Source organism: Lithobates pipiens, unplaced genomic scaffold, assembly GCF_037356315.1.
Source record: "Lithobates pipiens isolate NorthernLeopardFrog02 unplaced genomic scaffold, aLitPip1_a1.2 Scaffold_8, whole genome shotgun sequence".
In the NCBI taxonomy this organism is placed as follows: Eukaryota; Metazoa; Chordata; class Amphibia; order Anura; family Ranidae; genus Lithobates; species Lithobates pipiens.
The window spans coordinates 508,243,119-508,266,524 of NW_027507903.1; positions in this window are offsets into that span (position 1 = coordinate 508,243,119).

Genomic DNA, 23,406 nt, shown 5'->3' on the forward strand with positions numbered 1-23,406 from the left:
CAGGAAATGAGGAAGGGGGCAAACACTTTTTCACACCACTGTATATATATATACACATATATATTTATATATTTATGGTTCAGAGCCCTCTGACCGATACGGATAAGAATGACAAACAAGGGTAACATAAACTCGCTTACTTGAAATGGACCTGAAAGTGTGCCCTGGTCTAACGTACGGTATACCAAAATAAGGGGGCATACCCTAGATTGAGAAATTAGTATTAAATGAAGTGAACATGAAATGAAGTGAAATGAGTACTCTCATGAGGAGTATAATGCTTGAGAAATGCCCTAAAAAAGGGGGATGGGAGGGTGGGTATCGCGCACAGGAACCGACAAGGAAGACAGGCTGGTTATATACCCCTCCGGGCTCCTCCCATAATTCCAGGCCACCATACTGGCCTTCTTATTTATAGTTCAGAGCCCTCTGACCGATACGGATAAGGATGACAAACAAGGTTAACATAAACTCGCTTACTTGAAATGGACCTGAAAGTGTGCCCTGGTCTAACGTACGGTATACCAAAATAAGGGGGCAAAACATTCTGGTAGGGATTGTGCTTTATTGTTTTTAGTTTTGTTACTGGGTGAGCTTGACAAAGGCCTGGGCCATCTCCACTTGTGGATTGGGTATGTAACGGGCAAAACAGGTGGACTTCCATCTGCCCAACTTCTTGATGACATGGTCCGGGACCCCTTGGCGGGAGGCTGTTGAGGCTGCGCCGATACGGAATGAATGTCCGGAGTAGTGAGTAGGGTTGAGCTGAAGGATACGCAGGAGTATCCTGACATGTTCCATAAACCGGGCAGCGTTTAGAGGTTTAGTATGAAATGGCAGAAGCGGGCTCGTGTCTGGTTGATCGGCCAGAAGGGTCAACAAGCGGGTGAGAGTGGCGACCGGGCACCAGCGGTTGTTGGTCTTATAGAAATGTATGTCCGTACCAGAGCCAAGCTGCTGCGTTTTGGAGACTGCTAAGTGTAAAATGAAATGGTCTTCATAACGGACCAGGTGGCGTTTGCACAGCATGCGTGCTGTGGGGCTGTTACAAGTAAACTCGCTTGGCCGTAAGAAGCCGTAGAAGGCCAGATATATGGCTGCTTGTAAGATGACACTAGGACGGAGACCGAAAGGTGATGTGGCCAGGATATCCGACATGTTTCTAAAAATATCTCGTGTGATAGGCAGCCGTCTGGTGCTGGCCACTGGCTGGCGCTTCTGGACGCCGCGCATGATAGCCCGAACGGCGTGGTAAGAAAATAAGGAAGGTTCGGTAGGGTCCTGGAGGGACGTGAAATGTTGTACACTGGCCAGGTATAGCCGGATCGTATTATAGGATAATGCAAGCTCCGAGTGGCAGTAGGAAATGAAGGCCAGGACTTGCTTGACACGGGACGTCTCTGTGCTGTGATGTGTCATGAAGCGATTAAAGGCCCTCCAGGCCGTTTGGTAGGCCTTAAGGGTATTACGTGAGAGGGAGAGATCGATGAGCTGGGTTGCCGCTAGGAGGTGTGGGGCTAGTCCAGGGTCAGCTGAGACCAGTCCGGGATAGCTGCTGATGTTGGTCCGGCTTCGGGCACCTGATCGAAAAATGAGACAAAGTTAAAGTGGGAGAGGGCGTCCGCTGCCCGATTGAATTTACCGGGGATAAAGGAACAGTGGATGTTGAACTGAAATAATAATGAGAGCTGAACCAGCCGACATAGGAAGGACATCATCGCTAGAGACCTGGACCTGCCTTTATTAATGACCTCTGCAGTGGCTAAATTGTCTGTTGAAAAGGCCACAGTTTGACCCGACCAACTGCGGCCCCAAGTGTGTGCTGCAGCTACGATGGGGTATAATTCCAACAGGGAGGATGTTTCGGAGAAGCCAGGTATCGCCAGTATCTGGGGAGGCCAGGGAGCTGCGAGCCAGAGGTGGCCAAAAATTGCCGCGAAGCCTGTGGAGGCCGCCGTGTCGGTCACCACCTGGGGTGAAAGGGAAGATATGGAGGGAATGAACAGGAACACGCCATTCCAAGATGATAGGAATTCCTCCCACATAGCGAGGTCCGCTATCGCCGTGGGATCAAGGCTGAGGACTTGCTCCGGGTCCTGTGTGAGGGACAGTAAGACCAATAGACGTGACACAAAGGCGCGACCCTGAGGGATGATGCGCATGGCGAAATTCAACATGCCGAGAAGGGACTGCAGCTGTCTCTTGGTGCAAGTTCTGGCGTGGGTGAAGTCCTTCAGGACCGCCCTGATGTGGGCCAGTTTATCCGGGGGGAGGCTGACCTGCATGGTGTTGGTGTCTAGGTTAACCCCGAGAAAGGTGATGGACTGCGTTGGACCATCCACCTTGTGCTCGGCAATGGGGAAGTTGAGGTTACTGAAAACCACCCTTAATTTATCCAGATCTCCTGGCGGTGAGCCGGGTGGCTCGATCAGTAGGAAGTCATCCAGATAGTGTATGACTCCCTGACACCGAGGTACATGCAGCAAGATCCACGTGAGTGACTGCGCGAAAGTGTCAAAGAGCCAGGGGCTGCTTTTGGACCCGAATGTCAGTTTGGTGGCAAAATAGTACAGCTCCCTCCACTTGATGCCATGCCAGCACCAGAGAGATGGATGGATGGGAAGGAGCTTGAAAGCAGCCGAGATATCGGCCTTGGAGAGCCAGGTGCCCGTGCCTGTTTTGAGAATGGCCTGGATGGCCGTGTCTACGGAGGCATACTTAAGAGAGAACTCCTCGGAGGGGATGAGGGAATTAAGACTGGGGACAGAAGAGGAATGAGGCGCTGACAAATCGTACACCAATCTGAGTTTATTTGAGAACTTGCCCTTGACAAGCCCAATAGGGCTAACTCTCCAGGTGTTAAATGGGGGCTGGGTGAAAGGGCCTATGATAAAGTCCTGGTCTAACTCTGTCTGTAGGAGTTGATCGATGGCTCGTTCATCAATGGCTGCTGACCGCAGGTCCCGGCATTCGTGCGTGAGGTGAGGGAGAGAGATAAGTCCAGTGTGAAAGCCTTGAGTGAAGCCCTGAACAAGGTAGACGGACAGTGAGGGAGTGGGATGAGCTGTAAGGTAGATGCTGAGCCATGAGACATCGACCCGGCTCAGTCAAGATTTCTTAAGCTGTTTGACTTCGCACATAAGTCTGGAATGAGCCCTATGACATAGCGTGCATATGTGGAGCAGCCTGCATTGACTAAAATTACATGACCCGCAATTGTAGTTGTTGCAGATTGCTGCACCTCCCACGGTCTTGACCGGGCACCCAAATGTATCCATCTGCGGCAGGCGTGCCGGCGCCTGTTGGCCCTGAGCAGTACCTGAAGCAGAAGGATTGTCTGAGGGCCGGGCTGCCACTGAGTTAGCGCACCAGGTAGCGGTATGGGTAACCGACTGGCAAATAGCACAGAGGGGAGACCGTAGACCCGCGAAGTGGCGGCAAAATAGCTCAGTATCCATGATGCTCCAGTCAGTAGGTGTCTGGAATTGGAAGAGCCTGGCGGCCGCTTTAGCGGAGGAGGAGCGGTGGTAGTCATAAAACGCAAAACCGCCGTATTTGTAGCCTAGATCTACTATAGCATGGAGGTAGCGATCCAGCTCCTCCCTCCTGTTGGGGGAGGCTGAGCAGACGACATCCCTCAATATGTCAAAGGCCAACGTAAATTCGGTGACCGAAAGCTTTCTGTCCAGCCTGGGGTCTTTGGCCTTGAGGACCACTGACACATCCCCCCATGTATAAGCCTTGTTCTCCGCAAGCTCGTGGATGGAGATGAGTAGAGAAGCCAGATTGACATCCTTGCCCTCTAGGATGTCCTTCCTGACGCTGGCCGATACCAGATGAGAAGGGTACACAACTGACGTACGCCCGGTGATACCTGTGAGTGGGCTAGTTACTGCCTGGGCTGCTGGTACTGGGCGGGTCTCGAGGAGGGCCACCCGATTCTGGACCTCTGAAATTGAGGTCGCCAGGGAAGATACCAGGGTATGCAGTTGCGAAATTGAGGCGGCGATAGAACCCAGGGAGGCCTGCTGGGTACTAGCTTCTGCCACAGCTGGGGGAGGAAAGAGGAGCTTGAAAAGCTTGGCCTTTCTGGCTGTTGCCGGAAAGGGTACACCTCTGCGCCTCAGCTCAGTTGTCAGTCTGGGAATGGTCCATGCTCTGGGGGACCCCTGGCTGACACTCTCTGAGACTGGAGATGGAGATAATGGGGCTGTGAGATCCTCACTGCCGGCCAGGGACATGGTGGCGTAATCCAGGCCTAGGCGAGCCTACTTGTCCTCGGGTTTGGGTTTTCTTCTAAGCGGAACCTACATAAGGGTGACATGGATTACAAGACTCGTTGGTGACTCCTGAAGAAATAGGAAAAAAAGGGGGGAAATCTGCGCTACAATGTATTATCAGAAAATTATTAAATTATTATAAATAGTTGATGCAGCAATTCTAGTACATACCAAAAGTGATATACGTGTAAAGACAAGAAAAAGGAGGAGAACTGCGCAATCCCCAATATTTCTATTGGGATATAAGCTACCCAGAAAAAAACTTCATAAAGCCTGGATCTGGGAACTACATGTGACAAAATATATGTGTATAACCTACAAAACATATACAATGACCCTTATAAACTCTAAACAAAATACGTGATGCTAGGTGTTATGATGCCAAGCATTCAAAAAAGAAAACATGTGGAATTGAAACCAATATAACCATACATTGTGAAAAAATTAAAACAACATAAATGTGTCAATATTGAAAAGTCTTTTTATAAGTCCGAAGTGAAAACACCACGTGTTGATGAAGAAGGTCCAATCCAAAGCCCTATGAATTGGCGTGAGACCAGACACGGTGTACCTCCACCAAACAGATAACCCTAGCCCCTTACCAGATGCCCCAGTAAGGAGCGCTTATCACAAATCAGGTCAGAAGATAGATCAATCCTAAGCGATCCCAATGGAACTCTCTACCGTAGACCAGATTAGGGGATACGCCAGCCTTGAATCGTCCAAACCAGGGGGGAACACTCATGAAGCGGGACTCATATATGTTTCATTGAAGAATCAAAAAAGGTCCGCCATAAAAAGAAAAAATACTCCAAATAGTGTAAAAACGTTTAATAAAACCACAAAAGTAAAAGAAATACACTTACAAACGTAAGGAAGCAAGAGGGCATATCGTCAAAATTGGGTAAGCGTCGGCCGATCGCGAGCCCAAACGAAATCCCTTCAGGTACCAGTTCAGTTGAGGCAGAAAAGCGTGTCACGCCACCCAACGCGTTTCGTGAAAGAGTCACGTTGGGTGGCGTGACACGCTTGAGACAAACAAACAAATGAAACGTTGCCTTTTGAATGAAACGTCTACCATGATAGAGATGCAATTTGGTCGCGTCGCAGGTGCAACTGACAGCGAACCGGACTCTGGAGCATGTATTGAAAATCGAGGCAATTTTAGTGAAATGAAGCCGATGAGCAAGGCCCCCGGCAGGAATCAAAACATTGAAGAAACAACTGGATTCGAACCGGGAAGCGGTACGTGACAGTGAAATTAGTGAATCTGCCATGACAGAGGTCCAGATCGCCATGCCGCAATCTTGCAACCGAGCACGATAAGGATTCTGGGGCATGTACTGAAATGAGGCCTGTCCTAGGGCACACCGAGACAAATTTGGTACACAGGTGTGAATATTCATACCGGAGCGTGATAGGTGAGATGAAATGATCCCCATGACAAAGACAAAAGTCAGAGGGTGGCCCATAAATGATAAATTGAATCCTGTCTCTGGAGCATGTACTGAAATGAGGCGTAAACAGCTGGGCACACCAGAACGAATCGGTGCATTGATGAATGCGACAGGATTCGAATCGGAGCGTAATAAGAAATGACATGCCATGACAGAGACAAGAATCAACGACTGGGCGTACCGAGGCGAATCGGTGCATACCTGGTAATGCGACTGGATTCGTCTCGGGGCGTAGTACGTGACAAGAAATGAAAATGCCATGACAAAGACTAGAATCAGGGACTGTGCCTGAACCTACGAGTGACTCCGTCTCTGGAGCATGTACCGAAATGAGGCCGAAACCTGGGGCACGTCGAAGCGAATCGGTGCATCGGGGATGCAACAAGATTCGAATCGGAGCGTGGTAAGTGACAGAAATGAGTGAAATGATTCGAACTGATATGAAATGATTTGAAATGCTTCGGAATGACATAAAAATGATTTGAAATGATTTGAAATGAAATAACATGATTGAAATGATTCGAAATGACATGAAACGATAGAAATGATTCAAATGATATGAAATGATTCGAAATGATTTTGAAATTACCCGACATGATTTGAAATGGTTTGAAATGACTCGTAACGATTTGAAACGTTTCGAAATGAATTTGAAATGGTTCGGACTGCTTGATGTTTGACATGACGAGCAGTCGGCTGTGCTTCGAAATGATTCGAACAATTCGAATATTTTAGAAATGATTGGGGAGTCGTTGAAATGTCTACGAAATGAAGTGCCTGATGTGGCATGACCGATATGTGACGAATGGGTGATAACGACTTCTCTTTGGAAAGAAAAGGAGTAGTGACATGAGGTAACGAGTACGGGTGACGTGATTTAAAACACGTTCGTGAAATGTAAAGTGAGCGGTTCGTGAGTTCAGGATATCGTGTTTAAGTGACATAGTAAACATGAAATGAAAAAATGGGTGCCGAAGCCCTACCTGCGACAGCCGGCCCAGATGCGTTGTGCGACAACGGCAATTTTTTGAGTATTGCGACACTCGGACAAGGAAACACACGAACGCTTACGAAAGACAAGACGACTGACAACACGGAGACGATCGGGACTAACAAACACGGGAACTCACGAACACCACTCACTACGTTTGGTCTCGAACAGTCGGCCCTAGATCTCTAACGTAACAGATATCGCGCACAGGAACCAACAAGGAAGACAGGCGAATGGGCTGGTTATATACCCCTCCGGGCTCCTCCCATAATTCCAGGCCACCATACTGGCCTTCTTATATATATATATATATATATATATATATATATATATATAGTTTTTTATTTATTTTTTATATTGCAGCTCACCCGTCCTTACTGAAGTGGCTGCATTAGTTTTCTCCTATTTCGGGCTTTTTTTCTTTTTTTGTTTTCACTTAGTGATCTAGCCAGTAAAACACTTCTTGTCCTAGGATGATAACACTTGCTCACTGTATTGAATCTATAGAGAATACGCGCTGTCACCCTATAACAGGACTGTAGAACACCTCCCCTTCTCTTTTTCTCCTTAGCGAGGTGTGTGTGGGTGGAATATGTTTTGTAGCCCCAGCTTTGTAGTCCACAGAGTGAACATGGAGCAATGGTGTTGTTTTACCAAAAAAATGCAAAATCTGGTGCAGCTCTACATAGAAAGCAATCAGTTTCCAGGTTTTTTTGGTCAAAGTTTAAGGCTGGGTTAAAACTATACTACACAACCGTTATATGACTTTCACCCTACTTTGCTCTGCAACATCAGTCCTACATTGGTCCTACAGCCATCCGACTTTCATGAACAGGATACTACTTTGATCCGACTTTTCAGATAGTATGACTTGTCCTTTGACCAATCAAAACTAACACACAATGGGAGGGGCTACAGCAGGGGGCAGGAAATAACACTATGTCCGATGCCAAAGTCGGATGGTTAGGACAAGGATCTGACTTTGATGCTACTTCAATGATAGCCAATGGGCTGAAGAAGGATCAAAGTCGGACCAAAGTAGTAAAGGGAGCATTTTCAAAGTCGGACCGACTTATGTATCACTTTTGCCTTACGGCAAGGTGCTCCATCATGCTGGAAAAGGATTTGTTCATCACCAAACTGTTCTTGGATGGTTGGGAGAAGTTGCTCTTGGAGGATGTTTTTGTAACACTCTTTATTCATGGCTGTGTTTTTAGGTTAAATTTTGAGTCAGCCCACTCTCTTGGCTGAGAAACAACTCCACACATGAATGGTCTCAAGATGCTTTACTGTTGGCATGACACAGGACTGATGGTATCACTCACCTTTTCTTCTCCGGACAAGGTTTTTTTCTGGATGCCCCAAACAAATTACTTTACCCCAGTCCTCAGCAGTGCAATCCCTGTACCTTTTGCAGAATATCAGTCTGTCCCTGATGTTTTTCCAGGAGAGAAATGGCTTCTTTGTTGCCCATCTAGACACCAGGCCATCCTCCAAAAGTCTTCGCCTCTCTGTGTGTACAGATGTACTCGCACTTGCCTGCTGCCATTCCTGAGCAAGCTCTGCAATGGTGGTGCCCCGATCCCAAAGCTGAATCAACTGCAGGGCTGGGCTGGGACAAAAATTTGGCCCTGGACTTCACCCAGACTGGCCTACTTTAATCTTGCAAACATGCACAAAAACAGTATATAAACTATATGCAATTTTGCGATATGGATACGGATTGAGTTTGGAATGGATCTGAGGGAAGCGGTGCGGCCTTTGTATGGGGCATCAGAGCGACCTTGGGGGAAAATTAGCACATTTCCAAACTGCCATTCAGGGACAATTTTGCCAAGGGGGGGGGGTGTGTAGTCTCAGGGTTGATGGGGAATTCAGCGGTGGGGGTGATTTGTCAGGTGAATGGCTGGTGCTAGCACTGAAACATCCTAGCACCATGCTTAATATGGTGTCGTCTGCCACTGCCGCCTACCACCAGATGCAGCGCATCACGTTCCACCATCGCCTACCACCAGATGCTGCGTGTCATTTTCCACCGTCACCCGCCGCCAGATGGACCATGCCACTTGCCATCGTTCCTTGCCACTAGATGCAGTGTGTCACTTGCCACCGTCAACTGCCACCAGATGCAGCATGTCACTTGCCACTGTCACCTGCCACCCAGATGCAGCGTGTCACTTGTCACCATCTCCTGCTGCCAGAGAGAGGGCAGGGAGAGAGAGAGAGAGAGAGAGAGAGAGGGAGGGGGCAGAGAGAGGGGGGACAGAGAGAGGGGACGGGGAGGGGGTCATGGAGGAGGGGCAGTGAGAGTGGTGACAGGGAGAAAGAGAGGGGGGAGGGACAGAGGGGGACAGTGAGAGGGGTCAGGGTCTGGTCAGTGACAGTGCTCAGCTCACTCACTTGAATGGTCCAGGGGGGATCTCACAGTCAGTGGCTTTAATGTGGCTGTCAGTCTTCCCACCCCCTCTTCCTCTTCAGAGATGCAGCACACAGGCAGGGAGAGAGGGGCAGGAGAAGCAGTGTGTGTCACAAGCTGGCTCAGGCATGCTGGATGGAGCAGTGTATGGATCCCCTCTTCTAGGGCAGCTGCACCGAGCTGGCTGTACCCATTGCCCACACACAGACACCAGCAGGCCCGAACTGGCCATATGGTGGACCAAGCATTTGCCCGGTGGGTCAGGCCGCCCATTCCGTGGCTTGTTGATGTTCAGGCCGCACAGCAGGAGGTAAGCGGCGACCGTGGCCTGGACAGGGTTAACACAGGCCACAGTCGCCTCTCGCCTACCGCTATGCGGCCGTGCCTGTGCCTTCTCCGGCAGAACTAGCAGCTGCATGGGCTGAGCTGTGTGTCTCTCACACACAGCCCAGCCTCAGAGCCGTGCTGACAGTTCCGTTCTCAGCCCCTATGGACTGCTCTCGCTCCTCTGGGTCGCTGTCAGGATGTCCCCCCTCCCCCTTTCTCATGTTGGGCTTGTCGGGAGCACGTGAGGAGAGAGAAGAAAGCTTCCTGATTGTTCTTCTTCCCTCCCAATTGGCCGCAGTGGAGGGCCAATCAGGAAAAAGTAGTGGGGCATCATGGGAAATGTAGTCCCAGAGATAGGAGGCCCAAATGATCTCAGCGGGGAGACAGCTACAGTCCCCAGCATGCACTCTGCTGGGGGAAAAAGAGAAAACCTGCAAACAAGCAGGTACTACAGGAGACATGGAAAAAGAAAGAGGACTGTGCTGGGGGAACTAATAGCCCCAGCACCACCAGATAGAGCCATGCTGTACCCACACCACCAGAGAGAGCGCCACGCTGTACCCGCACCACCAGAGAGCCATGAGAGCCACGCTGTACCTACACCACCAGAGAGAGAGCGCCACGCTATACCCGCACCACCAGAGAGAAAGCGACACGCTTTACCCGCACCACCAAAGAGCCATGAGAGCCACGCTGTACCCACACCCAGTGTTAATTTTGGCAGCAAATTTCCATTTAGTTTTAGTCTTAAATCCCCCAAAAAAATAAAAATAAAAATGTCTTTCTCAGTTTAGGCTATGCATTCTTCTACAACCCGGGATTACGAAGGGATGCCCTTTTGCGCACCCGTGCCATCCTGACGAATTACATCGGCGTACGGAAGTTGGGATGCGGTTAAAGCTAAACTCCATTTCTGTTTTCTTAATAATATATTTATAAATGTTTTTTTTGTTTTGTTTTTTAAAGTGCAACGAGTGCAAATACCTGAACAGGACTTGGTATTAGCTTCTTGCAGTCTCTCTATGGCAGAGCTCAGTCTGAGGAAGGGAGAAGCAGCACAAGGAGCCATTCAGTTGTGCTGCAGTGCTAATAGGAGGAGAGAGCAGAAAGATTAGCTTATTAGTGTTCTGCTTCTCTCACAGGCTGGAGGAGGGACAAGACCTGTAAGTGTTACTGAACTTCAGCAGAGAGAAATCAGGTCTCCTCCCCTTCTAGACCTGTGCTGTGTGGCAGAGCTGTGTAAGGCTCCATTCACACTTGTGCGACTTATCATGCAACTTTAGACATCAAAGTCACATGACAAGTCGTTCCCCATATTTTCTAATGATAACCATTCATATATGTGTGACTTAAAGTTGCAGCGACTTCAAAGTACTTCATGCACTACTTTGACCTTCATGCAACTTGAGGGCCATAGACTTCACTGTTAACTCTCAAAAGTTGCATGAAAGTCTTACCTGTATAATGCAACAGTTGTGTAACAGTTGTCCATTATCACTGGTCTAAGCCAAAGTCTATCCAAGTTGCACCCAACCAAAATTGCATCAAAGTTGCACTCCAATATCAGTGCAACTTTGGAGTCGTACAAATGTGAATGGAGCCCTAATCTCAGAAGTGGATAGACAGAAATGCGAATTCTTTGGCAGGTAAAATAGCTCTTTTAAATTTGTATTTAATCTGTGTTTAGACTTTGGTTCAGAGTTCAGCTTAACAAACAAAAGGGATAGCAACAGTGTCCCTTTATTAATACAAATCCAGCACAGTGGGGTGACAGCAAAATAATTCCGCAACTACTTTCCATGCAGCCACCGCAGCTGTACTTGTAAATCAGCCGCTTTAAGAAGCTATAGGGGCTACACCGGAGCTCCTCAAAGAGCCAGAATGGGGATCTGTCAATGTAAACAAACAGATCCCCTTTTAGACAGGGGAGTAGAGAGAGATCTGCTGTTCCTAGTGACCAGGAACAGCGATCGCTCTCCTCCTCCAGTCAGTCCACTCCCCCCACAGTTAGAAACACCTCCCTAGGGATCACATTTAGCCCCTTGATCGCCCCCTAGTGTTAACCCCTAGTGTTAACCCCTTCCATGCCAGTGACATTTATACAGTAATCAGTGGTTATTTTTAGCTCTAATTGCTGTATAAATGTCACCAGTCCCACAAAAGTGTCAAAAGTGTCCGATCTGTCTGCCACAATGTCACAGTCCTGCTAAAAATCGCAGATCGCCGCCATTACTATTAAAAAATAAATAAATAATAAAAATGCCATAAATATATCCCCTATTTTGTAGGCGCTATAATTTTTGCGCAAACCAATCAATATACGCTTTTTGCATTTTTTTGTTACCAAAAATATGTAGAAAAATACATAGTGGCCTAAACTGACAAAGAATTTTTTTTGGCGGGGGGGGGGGGGATATTTTTTTATAGCAAAAAGTTAAAAATATAGTTTTTTTTTCAAAATCGTCGCTTTTAAAAAAAAGAAAATTCTAAAAATAAAAACCCCAGAGGTGATCAAATACCACCAATAGCAAGCGCTATATGTGGGGAAAAAAAGGACATCAATTTTGTTTGCTTACAACATCGCACGACTATGCAATTGTCAGTTAAAGCGACGCAGTGCCGCATCGCAAAAAGTTGCCTGGTCATTAAAGGGGCAAATCCTTCCAGTCCTTAAGTGGTTAACAGAGATAGCTGATAATCTTCCAGGAACACTGTGCTGCAGATTTCACTTTATACTTGCGAAGCATTCACATTTTAATTTTTCTTCTATCGCTGGCAGTGAACTGGTTAATCCTTTGGAAACCATCCTCTCTGGAACCATCACTGCATTTTGGCCTGCTGAGCCAGAGTGTCAGTGGAGGGATCCACTCAACGTCATACCTACATCAACAATCCATTTTTCCTCTTGCTCATCTTATCCTGAGTCTGTGGGAATTGCTGAGTTTTTACAGCTTTGGGAGCATCTGGCGGAAAAAGACAGCCCAAAATAGTTCAAAATAACATTGTAGCTGTCAGCCGGACTCGTCACGCTCTCTTTCTGATGTCTCTCTTGTACGATAGCGGGAGGGCTATCATGGAAGAGGAGTCTCCGGCTTGTCTTTGTAAGCATGTTTCAGGAACATGAGTTTGAGGAGTTGTAAAGTTTTACTAGGTAAAATCTGACATTGTGCACCATTAACATTAATATGGTATAAATCTCTTCTAACCGCATTCAAAGATTTGCAGATTATGTCTTTCTCATTACCGCTTGGCATCTAAATAAGGAAAGAAAAGAAAGAAAGATAAAGAGAAAAAAAAATTCTGTTACTATTTCCTTCCTAAAAGTTTGTGAAATAGCTGCATAGGATAGTCACAAGACACTTAGGGGTGGATTTACTAAAGGCAAATAGGCTGTGCACTTTGCAAGAGCAGTTGCTCCAGAGCTTAGTAAATGAGTTAAAGCTTCACTTTGCAAAGAACACCTAATTAAATGCAAATAAAATGTTTTTTGTTTTGTTTTGTTCTGTTTTGCTTTGTTGTTTTTTTTTTTTTTGTTGTTGTTTTTTTGTTATGTAAGCTTGTATAATGTATTTGTAAATTGACTGATGGTATGATTATGCCATTAATGTATGCATATTTGTCTATTTGTATAATCATTTTCTAATACAGAACAAAATGTAACAAAAAAAAACCCAGCATTTTTGGAACAGCATTGGAAGTAAAGTCGCTGTAGATTCGAGGGGGACATGCAAGGAAAATAAAAAACAGCATTTTAGCTTGCACATGATTGGATGATAAAATCAGCAGAGCTTCCACTCATTTCAGATCTACTTCGATTTAGAGTGACTGCACTTCCAAGTGCACTTGCAGTGCAAAGTGGATTTGACTTTTGTAATTAACCCCCACAGTGTTCCTTTTACTACAGTTCTGGTTGGCTTAGAGTGCTCAACCGCTCTCTCAAGCGGTTGCTGTGCAGGGAATTACAGGAACTCCAAATAAACACTGGATTCATGTACTTTTAAAGAGACTCTGGGGGTTATTTACGAAAGGCAAATTCACTTTGCACTGCAAATGCACTTGGAAGTGCAGTCGCTCTAAACTGAAGTAGATCTGAAATGAGGGGAAGCTCTGCTGATTTTATCATCCAATCATGTGCAAGCAAAAATGCTGTTTTTTATTTTCCTTGCATGTCCCTCTTAGATCTACATTGTATGCATTTCCAAGTGCACTTGTAGTGCAAAGTGGATTTGCCTTTAGTAAATAAACCCCTCTATTTGCCTTTAGTAAATCAGCCTCTGAGTATCTTGTGCCAGTTGAGTATCTTTTGCTTATGAAGGTTGGTTGTAGATCAATTCAGGGGGAATTGTTTTGGACCACACCATGCTCCACCTAAATTAACAGGATCCAGTGTGATTTTATTTTGTATTGATTAGCGGGAGATTATGGGGTAAGATCCCATTTGCCACATCTATGATTTAATTGGCCTAATAAAATGTATGCATTACTATATACTGTACTGTATATACCAGCAAGAAAAAAAGGAGCTGACTAGGACCATGTAGTGGTTGATTGAGTCCCAATAAGGTATTTTTCTTTTGGTTCATAATTCAAGTACTCCTTCACCTATTATAATATATTATTATTATTTAAAATAATAAATAATAATAATAATAATAATAATTTTTATATATTCAGATCCAGAATATTATTTATGAATCCCAAAAGGGAAATATACTGTACATTATTCATATATTATATTATATTATTATAATGCTCTATTATTACCATTTATTATTCATTTATATTATGACCTTGAGGTTTTTGATTTTTGCTGTAGTTTCTTAATTACTCTATGGGGTTGATTTACTAAAGGCAAATAGACTGTGCACTTTTCAAAGTGCAGTTGCTCCAAAGCTTAGTAAATTAGGTAAATCTTTACTTTGCAAAGAATACCCAATCACGTGCAAGGAAAATTAAATAAAAAGCATTTTTGCTTGCACATGATTGGATGATGGAAGTAAGCAGAGCTTCTGCTCATTTACTAAACTCTGGAGCAGCTGCACTTGCAAAGTGCACTGCCTATTTGTCTTTAGTAAATCAACCCCAATATGTCCCATACTTAGGAGTTCAGACAGTTTTGATTTGGGGACCACACTTTACAGAGGTTCCTTGACGCAGCAGTGTGGCTTAACAAGCATCTGTTATTGAAACAATTTAACTTGTTTTTTGTGCTGATTTGCTAGAAAAAAAATTGGGGGATTTTTTTTTCTTTTTGCCTGCTCAAGAGAACTTTTTCCACATTTTGGCCTATCACTATGATCAGGGCAGGACTTAGGGTGGTGGGGGCCCCTGGGCTTGAGTCACTTTCGGGCCCTACCTTCTATACATTACCGGATTTATTGGCGTATAACACGCACCACAAGTTTAGGAGGTAATTTTAAGGAAAAAACTTTTGGGAGGAAAGTTTAAGGAAAAAAAACTTAAATTTAAATACCCATCAATGCAGCTTTATCAGTGTCTATCTGCAGCCTTGCCCATCCATCTGCAGCCTTGTCCAGTGTCATTGCAGCCTTGTCATTTGCAGCCTTGCCCCAGTGTCATTTGCAGCCTTGTCATTGCAGTCTTGAAGTTTAAAAATGGCACCGCCAAGATACAGAGTCCTGTGTAACGACCCATTTATTCAGCGACCCATCACAGTTTGCTATGGAAGTGACGTTCCGTCGCCGCCATCTTGGTACACCCCACACTCGTCCACAGTAAGGATACACTAAGAAGGGGTAAAGCAGACATGTTGTTACACCCACTGGAGTTTTGCATTTTACACGTATTTATAACAGTAACGTCAGTTTATATAGTGAAATACCGGCCTTAGAACTTCGTCTTAGATCTTGAATTTTAAAAGCAGCGGCAACCCTGCTCATCTCACAGGTTTGCTAATCTGACAGAAGTTTTCTTCTTTTAAAATTTTACATCGAAGTAGTCAGACGGAGTTGTAAGTACTGTATTTCACTATATACTAACTTTATTGTTCTAAATACGTCTAAAATGCAAAACTCCGATGGGTGTAACAACATGTCCGCTTTACCCCTTCTTAGTGTATCCTTACTGTGGATGAGTGTGGAGTGTAGCAAGATGGCAGCGATGGAACGTCACTTCCATAGCAAACTGCGAAGGGTCACTGAATATGTTGTTACAGCAGCTCTCGGGTCCTCTTGCAGTTCCGAGCGGAGCCGAGAGTAGCTGAGTGTACTCAGCTCGGCTCACAGTCACGCCCAGTCGCTGTGTTATGTTCATCATAGGGCGGGACTGAGCCTGACTGTGAGCAGAGCTGAGCCGAGTACACTCGGCTATGTATCTGGGCGGGGCCCGCAGGGCCCCCTATTGGGCGGGGCCCATAGGCTTGAGCCCAGTCAAGCCCAATGGTAAGTTCGGCCCTGACTATGATGAACAGCCTTACTGGCCAATAGGCATTCAAATCTCAATGGACACTTCAGAAGGAGATTGGGTGCTTAGCTTCAGTGCATCAGACTCCAGCATTTAGCTGCGGCTCGAGGGCACAGATGCACCGTCCAACCCATCAAATTCTATGGGAATCTAACTGTGGCTGGATAGCGGCATGTACGTATAGTCATAGGTGTATGCACAGGGTGTGCCAGATATGCCTGGGCACACTCTAGTCATCCCCATGTGGCACAGATTCCTCCTGTTTAGACCCAAGATATTTCACCAAAACCCCCTAACTGGGCTCCTAAAAACTTGTACAAAAATAAATAAATTGTAAAACATAGAATACAAATAAAAACTAATGACACTGTCCACTGCCCTACTGACACCAATCTCTGCCCTATTGACACTGTTCACTGCCCTACTAACACCAGTCTCTTCCCTAATGACACTGTTCACTGCCCTACTGACTCCAATCTCTGCCCTAATGACACTGTCCACTGCCCTACTGACACCAATCTCTGCCCTAATGACACTGTCCACTGCTCTGCTGACACCAATCTCTGCCCTAATGGCACTGTCCACTGCCCTACTGACACCAATCTCTGCCCTAATGACACTGTCCACTGCCCTACTGACACCAATCTCTCCCCTAATGACACTGTCCACTGCCCTACTGACACCAATCTCTGCCCTAATGGCACTGTCCACTGCTCTGCTGACACCAATCTCTGCCCTAATGGCACTGTCCACTGCTTTGCTGACACCAATATCTGCCCTAATGGTACTGTCCACTGCTCTGCTGACACCAATCTCTGCCCTAATGACACTGTCTACTGCCCTACTGACACCAATCTCTGCCCTAATGGCACTGTCCACTGCTCTGCTGACACCAATCTCTGCCCTAATGGCACTGTCCACTGCTCTGCTGACACCAATCTCTGCCCTAATGGCCCTGTCCACTGCTCTGCTGACACCAATCTCTGCCCTAATGGTACTGTCCACTGCTCTGCTGACACCAATCTCTGCCCTAATGACACTGTCTAGTGCCCTGCTGACACAGCCAGTATATATTCCTTGCACAAACATATGTGTGTTTGAGCTTTGGGGTACACACCCTAAAGCAATAGGCTGTTCACACCTATGCGTATAGTGCAGCATGTACCAAAAAATGAAGGCTCGGAACAAAAGCAGCTTGTTTACCTGGCATTCGCCCTTGGGTACATACTGCTCTAAATATAAGTACTGCTAAGTGCACCACCCAACCCCTTCCAGCCGAAGTTAAACACCAGAGGCTAAATGCCCAGAGGCCTAAAGGTACATGCAGACATTTCTAAAAGTCGGCCATGTTCTCTGCTGCTAGCTCACACAGTTCTTATCGCTGGCTCTCTGCTCTGTGTTTCTGTACCTAATAACAGTGAGCGACAAGCTTTCAGAAGCCTTTGGAGAGAATTGCTAAATGTTTTGCATGTAAGCCATTCAGATCTACCAGAAAGTCTAAAATCCGTGACATTTAAGAGGACGTTTACAACAGGAAAACTGTCTTCACTTCGCACTCATTGATGCTGAGATGTCTTATGAGTCACCAACTGTTTATGTCGTTGCACTGAGAGCAGGGAAATGAAATAATCCCAGATAATAGAATTGTCTCTTTTAAAATGCTAATTGGCTAGCTATAAAGCCGGCTTCTTTTTCAGGGTCCGAAGCATGGAATATATGGAGAATAAAAAAAACAGGTTAATGAATTTATGTTTACCAAAGCAGCACTGTGGCTTAGTGGTTAGTCTGCTGCCTTGCAGCACTGAGTTTTTGATGTTCACCACAACCATGTCCACATGGGGTATGTACTTTTAATGATTCTTTTTTGTGTTTGTGTGCGTTTCCTTCCACAGCCAAATAACACAATGGAAGGTGAATTTGGACCTAAAGCCAAACCACAGTGATAGGGGTATATTATTTTTGGTTGTGGTTCATCAAGCATTGTTGCATTTGTTACCTCTGTTTAAAACTTGTTTAATTTCTTTACTAAACCCAGGACCCTGCATTCACTATATCTGGTCGACCACAGGACGCAGAGCATAGAAATGCAATTATTTATTAAATCTAAACTGCTCAATACCTTTTCTCATCAGCAGTATATAGCAGTCTTGTGACTTCTATCAGTGTCTGGTTAAAGCTTGTGGGAGGAGTTTTCGTTCTACTTTGACTGTCCTATGAGGCTATAGGACCCCTGACCCTCTGTCTGGACAGTGCCGATTAGCCCTGTGCTGATCACATACACCTTTCCAAGAAAGAAAACTCAGAATACACCAAACTGAGCATGTCCAGAGCGACTCCAAAGCCTCTGTACTATCAAGAGGTGGATTGGGGATGGTGAAAGAAAGGAGAGGATCAGAGAAGATAGGATCAAAGAGCCTTTCTAAACAATGTGGAGGATTAACCCCTCAGGTTCCATAATGAGTATAACAAGCATGCTTTACTGCATATACAGACTGATTTTACTGTTGTGGTTTTAGTAACATTTTAAGGCCCTTTAAGGATATCTAAAGCTGGAGGTTTCTCAATCACATGATCACTGTGATAGCCTGTTAGATAAGTGACTAATAAAGGAAAGCCAATCTGAAACTAAAACTTTTTATTTTTTATTTCTACTTTTGTAAAAAATTATTTTAGCTATATGAATAAAAGACTATTGTAAGCACCCCTGTCGGTGTTAAAGTGACACTAAACAATATCCTTATTCTCCAAAAAGAATTCATACACATCCACCATATGATAGCCCTGTAATCTATTTTTCATTAAATTGTTTCTAATGCCCCGCACACACGATCAGAAATTCCACCAGCAAAAGTCCGATGTGAGCTTTTGGTCGGAAATTCCGACAGTGTATTTGCTCCATTGGAATTTCTGCCAGCAAACGATTGAGAGCAGGTTCTCTATTTTTCCAACGGGAAAATTTCCGATAGTAAATTCCGATCGCCTGTAGCAATTCCGAGACACAAAATGCCTACACATGCTTGGAAACAATTTAACGCATGCTCGGAAGCATTGAACTTAATTTCCTCAGCTTGTCGTAGTATTGTACGTCACCGCATTCTTGATGGTCGAAAGTTCAGAGAACGTTTGTGTGACAGTGTGTATGCATGCCAAGCTTGAGCGGAATTCCATTGGAAAAACCATCCAAGATTTTTCCAACGGAAATTCCGCTTGTGTGTACGGGGCATTAGGCTTCATTCACAGGGCCATAAAAAATACAATTACAAGCTTTGTTTTATTCATGGATCTGAACACAGATGCATTGTTTTTAATGGAGACATCCACACAGGTGCGTAAATATGTACTGTGATCAGATCCATAACTCAAAATCCAAAAATCTGCTTCTGGCGACATATGTATACATGGTATTAATGCCTTAAAGGAGTTGTAAAGGCAGACGTTTTTTAACCCCCCTGACGGTATTCCCGAGTCTGGCTCGGGGTGGAATTTTTGTACCAAAAGCGGTAACCCCGAGCCAGACTCGGGACTGCATCGCTGGATCCAGGAGGATGTTTACTTACCTTCTCCCTCGGATCCAGCGTTGTCCCCCCGCTGTAGGAGCGAGCCGTGTCTCGCTCGATCTATCACGGAGCCGATCTCCATTCCCTGCGAGCGTTGCGACGCACGGGGACGGAGATCGGCGCCAAATTCAAAAAGTGAAACACACAGTATACATACAGTATAATGTAATCTTACAGATTACATTGCTGTATGTAAATATTTCACCTCCCCTTTGTCCCTAGTGGTCTGCCCAGTGTCCTGCGTGCAGTTTTATATAATAAAAACTGTTCTTTCTGCCTGGAAACTGGAGATTGTCCATAGCAACCAAACTGTCACTTTACATCAAAAATGGTTTTAGACCAGCTAGAAAACAGCAATAATAAATTGGAATCACTTGCAGAATTGAGCGATATCGATTTGTGGGGAGATCCATCATCAAATACTGAAAAGTAATGACAGTGACAATTCTGCACTGAGCAAAATTCAGTGTTTTTGATTTGCTTACATTATTGAATAATTTTTATTATTGTTATATTATTATTTGGTACAATTATTTATAGTTATTTATTATATTATAATTTATGATTTCATTTTTCAAACTTTGTCATACCCGGGATGTCTGCTAGACTCTGGTTTGGACAGATTTAAGAGAGTTATTCCTAAGAATTACAGGACTACAATATAAAACGCCAAATTTTCATGCAAAATAATGGTACCGCTTTTAGCACCTAAAATCCGAAATAATCGTACCGCCAGGGAGGTTAATCTTACTGCATTCTATGCAAAAAGCCTTCTGTGTGCAGCAGCCACCCCAGCACCCCTAATACTTACCTGAGCGCCATCTCTGTCCAGCTTTGTCCACAAGTACTTGGCCATTGGAAACTCACCCTCCTGATTGTCTGAGACACCATTATATCCAATGGCTGTCAATCAAAGTCAGTTAGCCAATCAGAGGGGGGGTGGGGCAAAATGGCAAAATGGCAAAATGGCAGCAAAATGTCTGAAGCTGCTGGTTGGCTTGGGTGCCCCCATAGCAAGATGCTTGCTGTGGGGGCACGCAACAAGAGGGAGGGACCAGGAGCAGTGAACCAGGCTGCTATGTGCAAATCCCCTGAAACAGAGCAGGTAAGTATAACATGTTTATTATTTAAAAATAAAAAAACTGGACTTTACAATCACTTTTATAAAGGAGAAGTGTGGGGTTATAATAAAACAAACACACATCCTCACCTCCTTGCTGCAGCATTGGTCTGATGCTGCAGCTGTTCCTTGTTGACTCTAAAACCCAAGAAATTAGCAATCACATGACCACTGAGTTCTTGGTCAGCTCTGAACAGAGAGCAGTGACTGTCATGCCACGTACACACGATCGGATTTCTCGTCGGAAAAAGATAGACGGCTTTTCTGAGGGAATTCCGCTCAAGTTTGCCTTGCATACAAACGGTCACGCAAAAGTTCGCTGAAATTACGACCGCCAAGAACGCGGTGATGTACAACACTACGATGAGCCGACAAAATGAAGTTCAATGCTTCCGAGCATGCATCGAATTGTTTGTGAGCATGCGTAGGTATTTTGCACGTCAGAATTGCCATAGACTATCGCATTTTCGGATAGGAGCTTTTCCCGACCTAAAAATTGAGAGCATGCTCTCAATCTTTTGCTGGCTGGAATTCCTCCAGCAAAAGACCGATGGAGCATACACACAGTCGCATTTTCCAACGAAAAACTCTCATCGGTCTTTTGCGGGCTGAAATTCCCATTGTGTGTATTAGTCTATTAGTTGGCGCATTACTCTCCCCTCTTTGCTCTTCCCCTCCAGCACTCACTGGAGCACAAAGCTGCAGAGAGGGTGGGAGCTGCTGACTTTGGCTTTCACCCAAGGTCAGAGGCTGATCTGGATGGACAATATGGTCAGGATCCTTCCAGAGCGCCTGGAGCCAGGGGCGTAACTATAGGGGGTGCAGCAGTCGCGACCGCAAACGGGCCCTGTGATGCAGGGGGCCCATGCAGCCCCCTCTACATATGGCCAGCAGCAGCATAGGCAGCTAGGGGTACCAGTGCACCATGCACACGGGTGGCTGGAGGTGGAGGGTGACTCGACTATCGCACTGGCTGCTCTTTAGTTGGGCATTCCCTGCATGACCTGTGTCCTCGGCCGGGACAGTCCCCCAATGGGGCGCCTAAAAATTAAAAAAAAGAATAATAAAAAAAACCTACTGATACCAGTGGTGGAACTATAGGGCTCACAAAGGTCATACCTGTGACCAAGCCCTGGAGTTCCACCGCCGGACTCGGAGGGAAGGGAAGGGCCCTGGCTGGGGTTCAGGGGGGCCCTTCATGGTTTCTTGCTTCGGGGCCCTGAAGGTTCTAGTTACGCCACTGCCTGGAGCAGCTCTATGACGTCAGCTGACAGTAGACTTTAGTGCGCCGTCAGTTGATTCTGGTTCACAGGGGAGCAAAAGTAAGTGCACTCCTGAAACCTGCAAAAAAGCTTGGCCTTACTACCCTTTTAAGAGAATCTGTCAAAGTGCAATGTGTCATGTTTACTTCGATTAAGCCTAGCTAAGTACCATTACCTAATTCAGCTTTGTTCAGAGTGCAGCTGTTGCAGCCATCCATATGCTTACTATATGCTGTGTGAGTGTAAAATCCTAGAAAGTCTGAGTATAAATACAGGTCTTTGGTTTTGCTGTATGCATGTGCAAATATCAGACTCTCCAAAATGATTCAAGCAAAAGAAAGCAGAACCAATGCGGCTTCTTCCTGCCTGCCAATCCATAGAGCGGTGCGCCATCTAGTGGGTGATGTGTGACACTTGAGTGGAAATTTCCTTTGCATAACAACTGTGAATAAAATGGTCTTCAATCACATATCTCTAATAAAGCCATCTGAGTAACTTACACACACACATACATACATACATATACACACATTTCCCAAAATAGACTATAACATATGCCTAGATCCCCTGATGACATGGCTGTCACATTTTGCAGAGGACAGAATGGTCAGAAATGTGTACATTATAATCCCAGCAGCCCACAGTGCACGTTCAGTAAATCCTCTTTTATGAGCTTGGTTACATAAACACAAAGAATTTCCTTTAATGTGCCCAGTTTATCGCTGAAATATTTCACAGCTATAAAACAATTTGTGCAAATGTATTTAGAAGATCCGAAATGGAATGTAATACCCAGCCACACAGAGGACAAGGCAGCTGAGACATCAGGGAGATGGGGAAGTTTTGGAGGATTTGGGTGTTCTAAAAAGTGTAGGTGGGTGGCAAAACCATACTGCTCCTGGTAATAGTGGACTCACATACAGCTAATTATTATTCATCTTCGGTAGATAAACATAGAGGATGCAAATGTAGGCTATTTTTTTTTTTAATAAAACACACACACACACACGCACATATATATATATATATATATATATATATATATATATATATATATATATATATATATAGATAGATAGATAGATAGATAGATAGATATTAGCTAAAGCAACATGACATATACATTATCTTAATATATATCTACATATATGTATATAGATAGAGATAGATAGATAGATAGATAGATAGATAGATAGATAGATAGATAGATAGATAGATAGATAGATAGATAGATAGATAGAAGATTGTTAGACCAGTTCCAGGGACAGACTGTCATATCCACATCCCTAAGAAATCCATTAGAACAAAGTTTGAGAGAGTCACTGTGAGGTAAACACATACACAGTAAATAATAATAAAATATAAATTTATTACAAAATAGCATAACATTTTTGTAACATTAGGCCATATAAAACAATGACCAAGAATGATACTCAATCCATGTAAAAGCTTGAAAGATGTTTGTGTGTACAGTAAGCTGACGCATTTCGCAGAATCCTTATCTGCTTTTTCTGGGCAGCTCAACATGTATAAAATTATATGATATTGACTCTGGGCAACCTGCAGCATCACA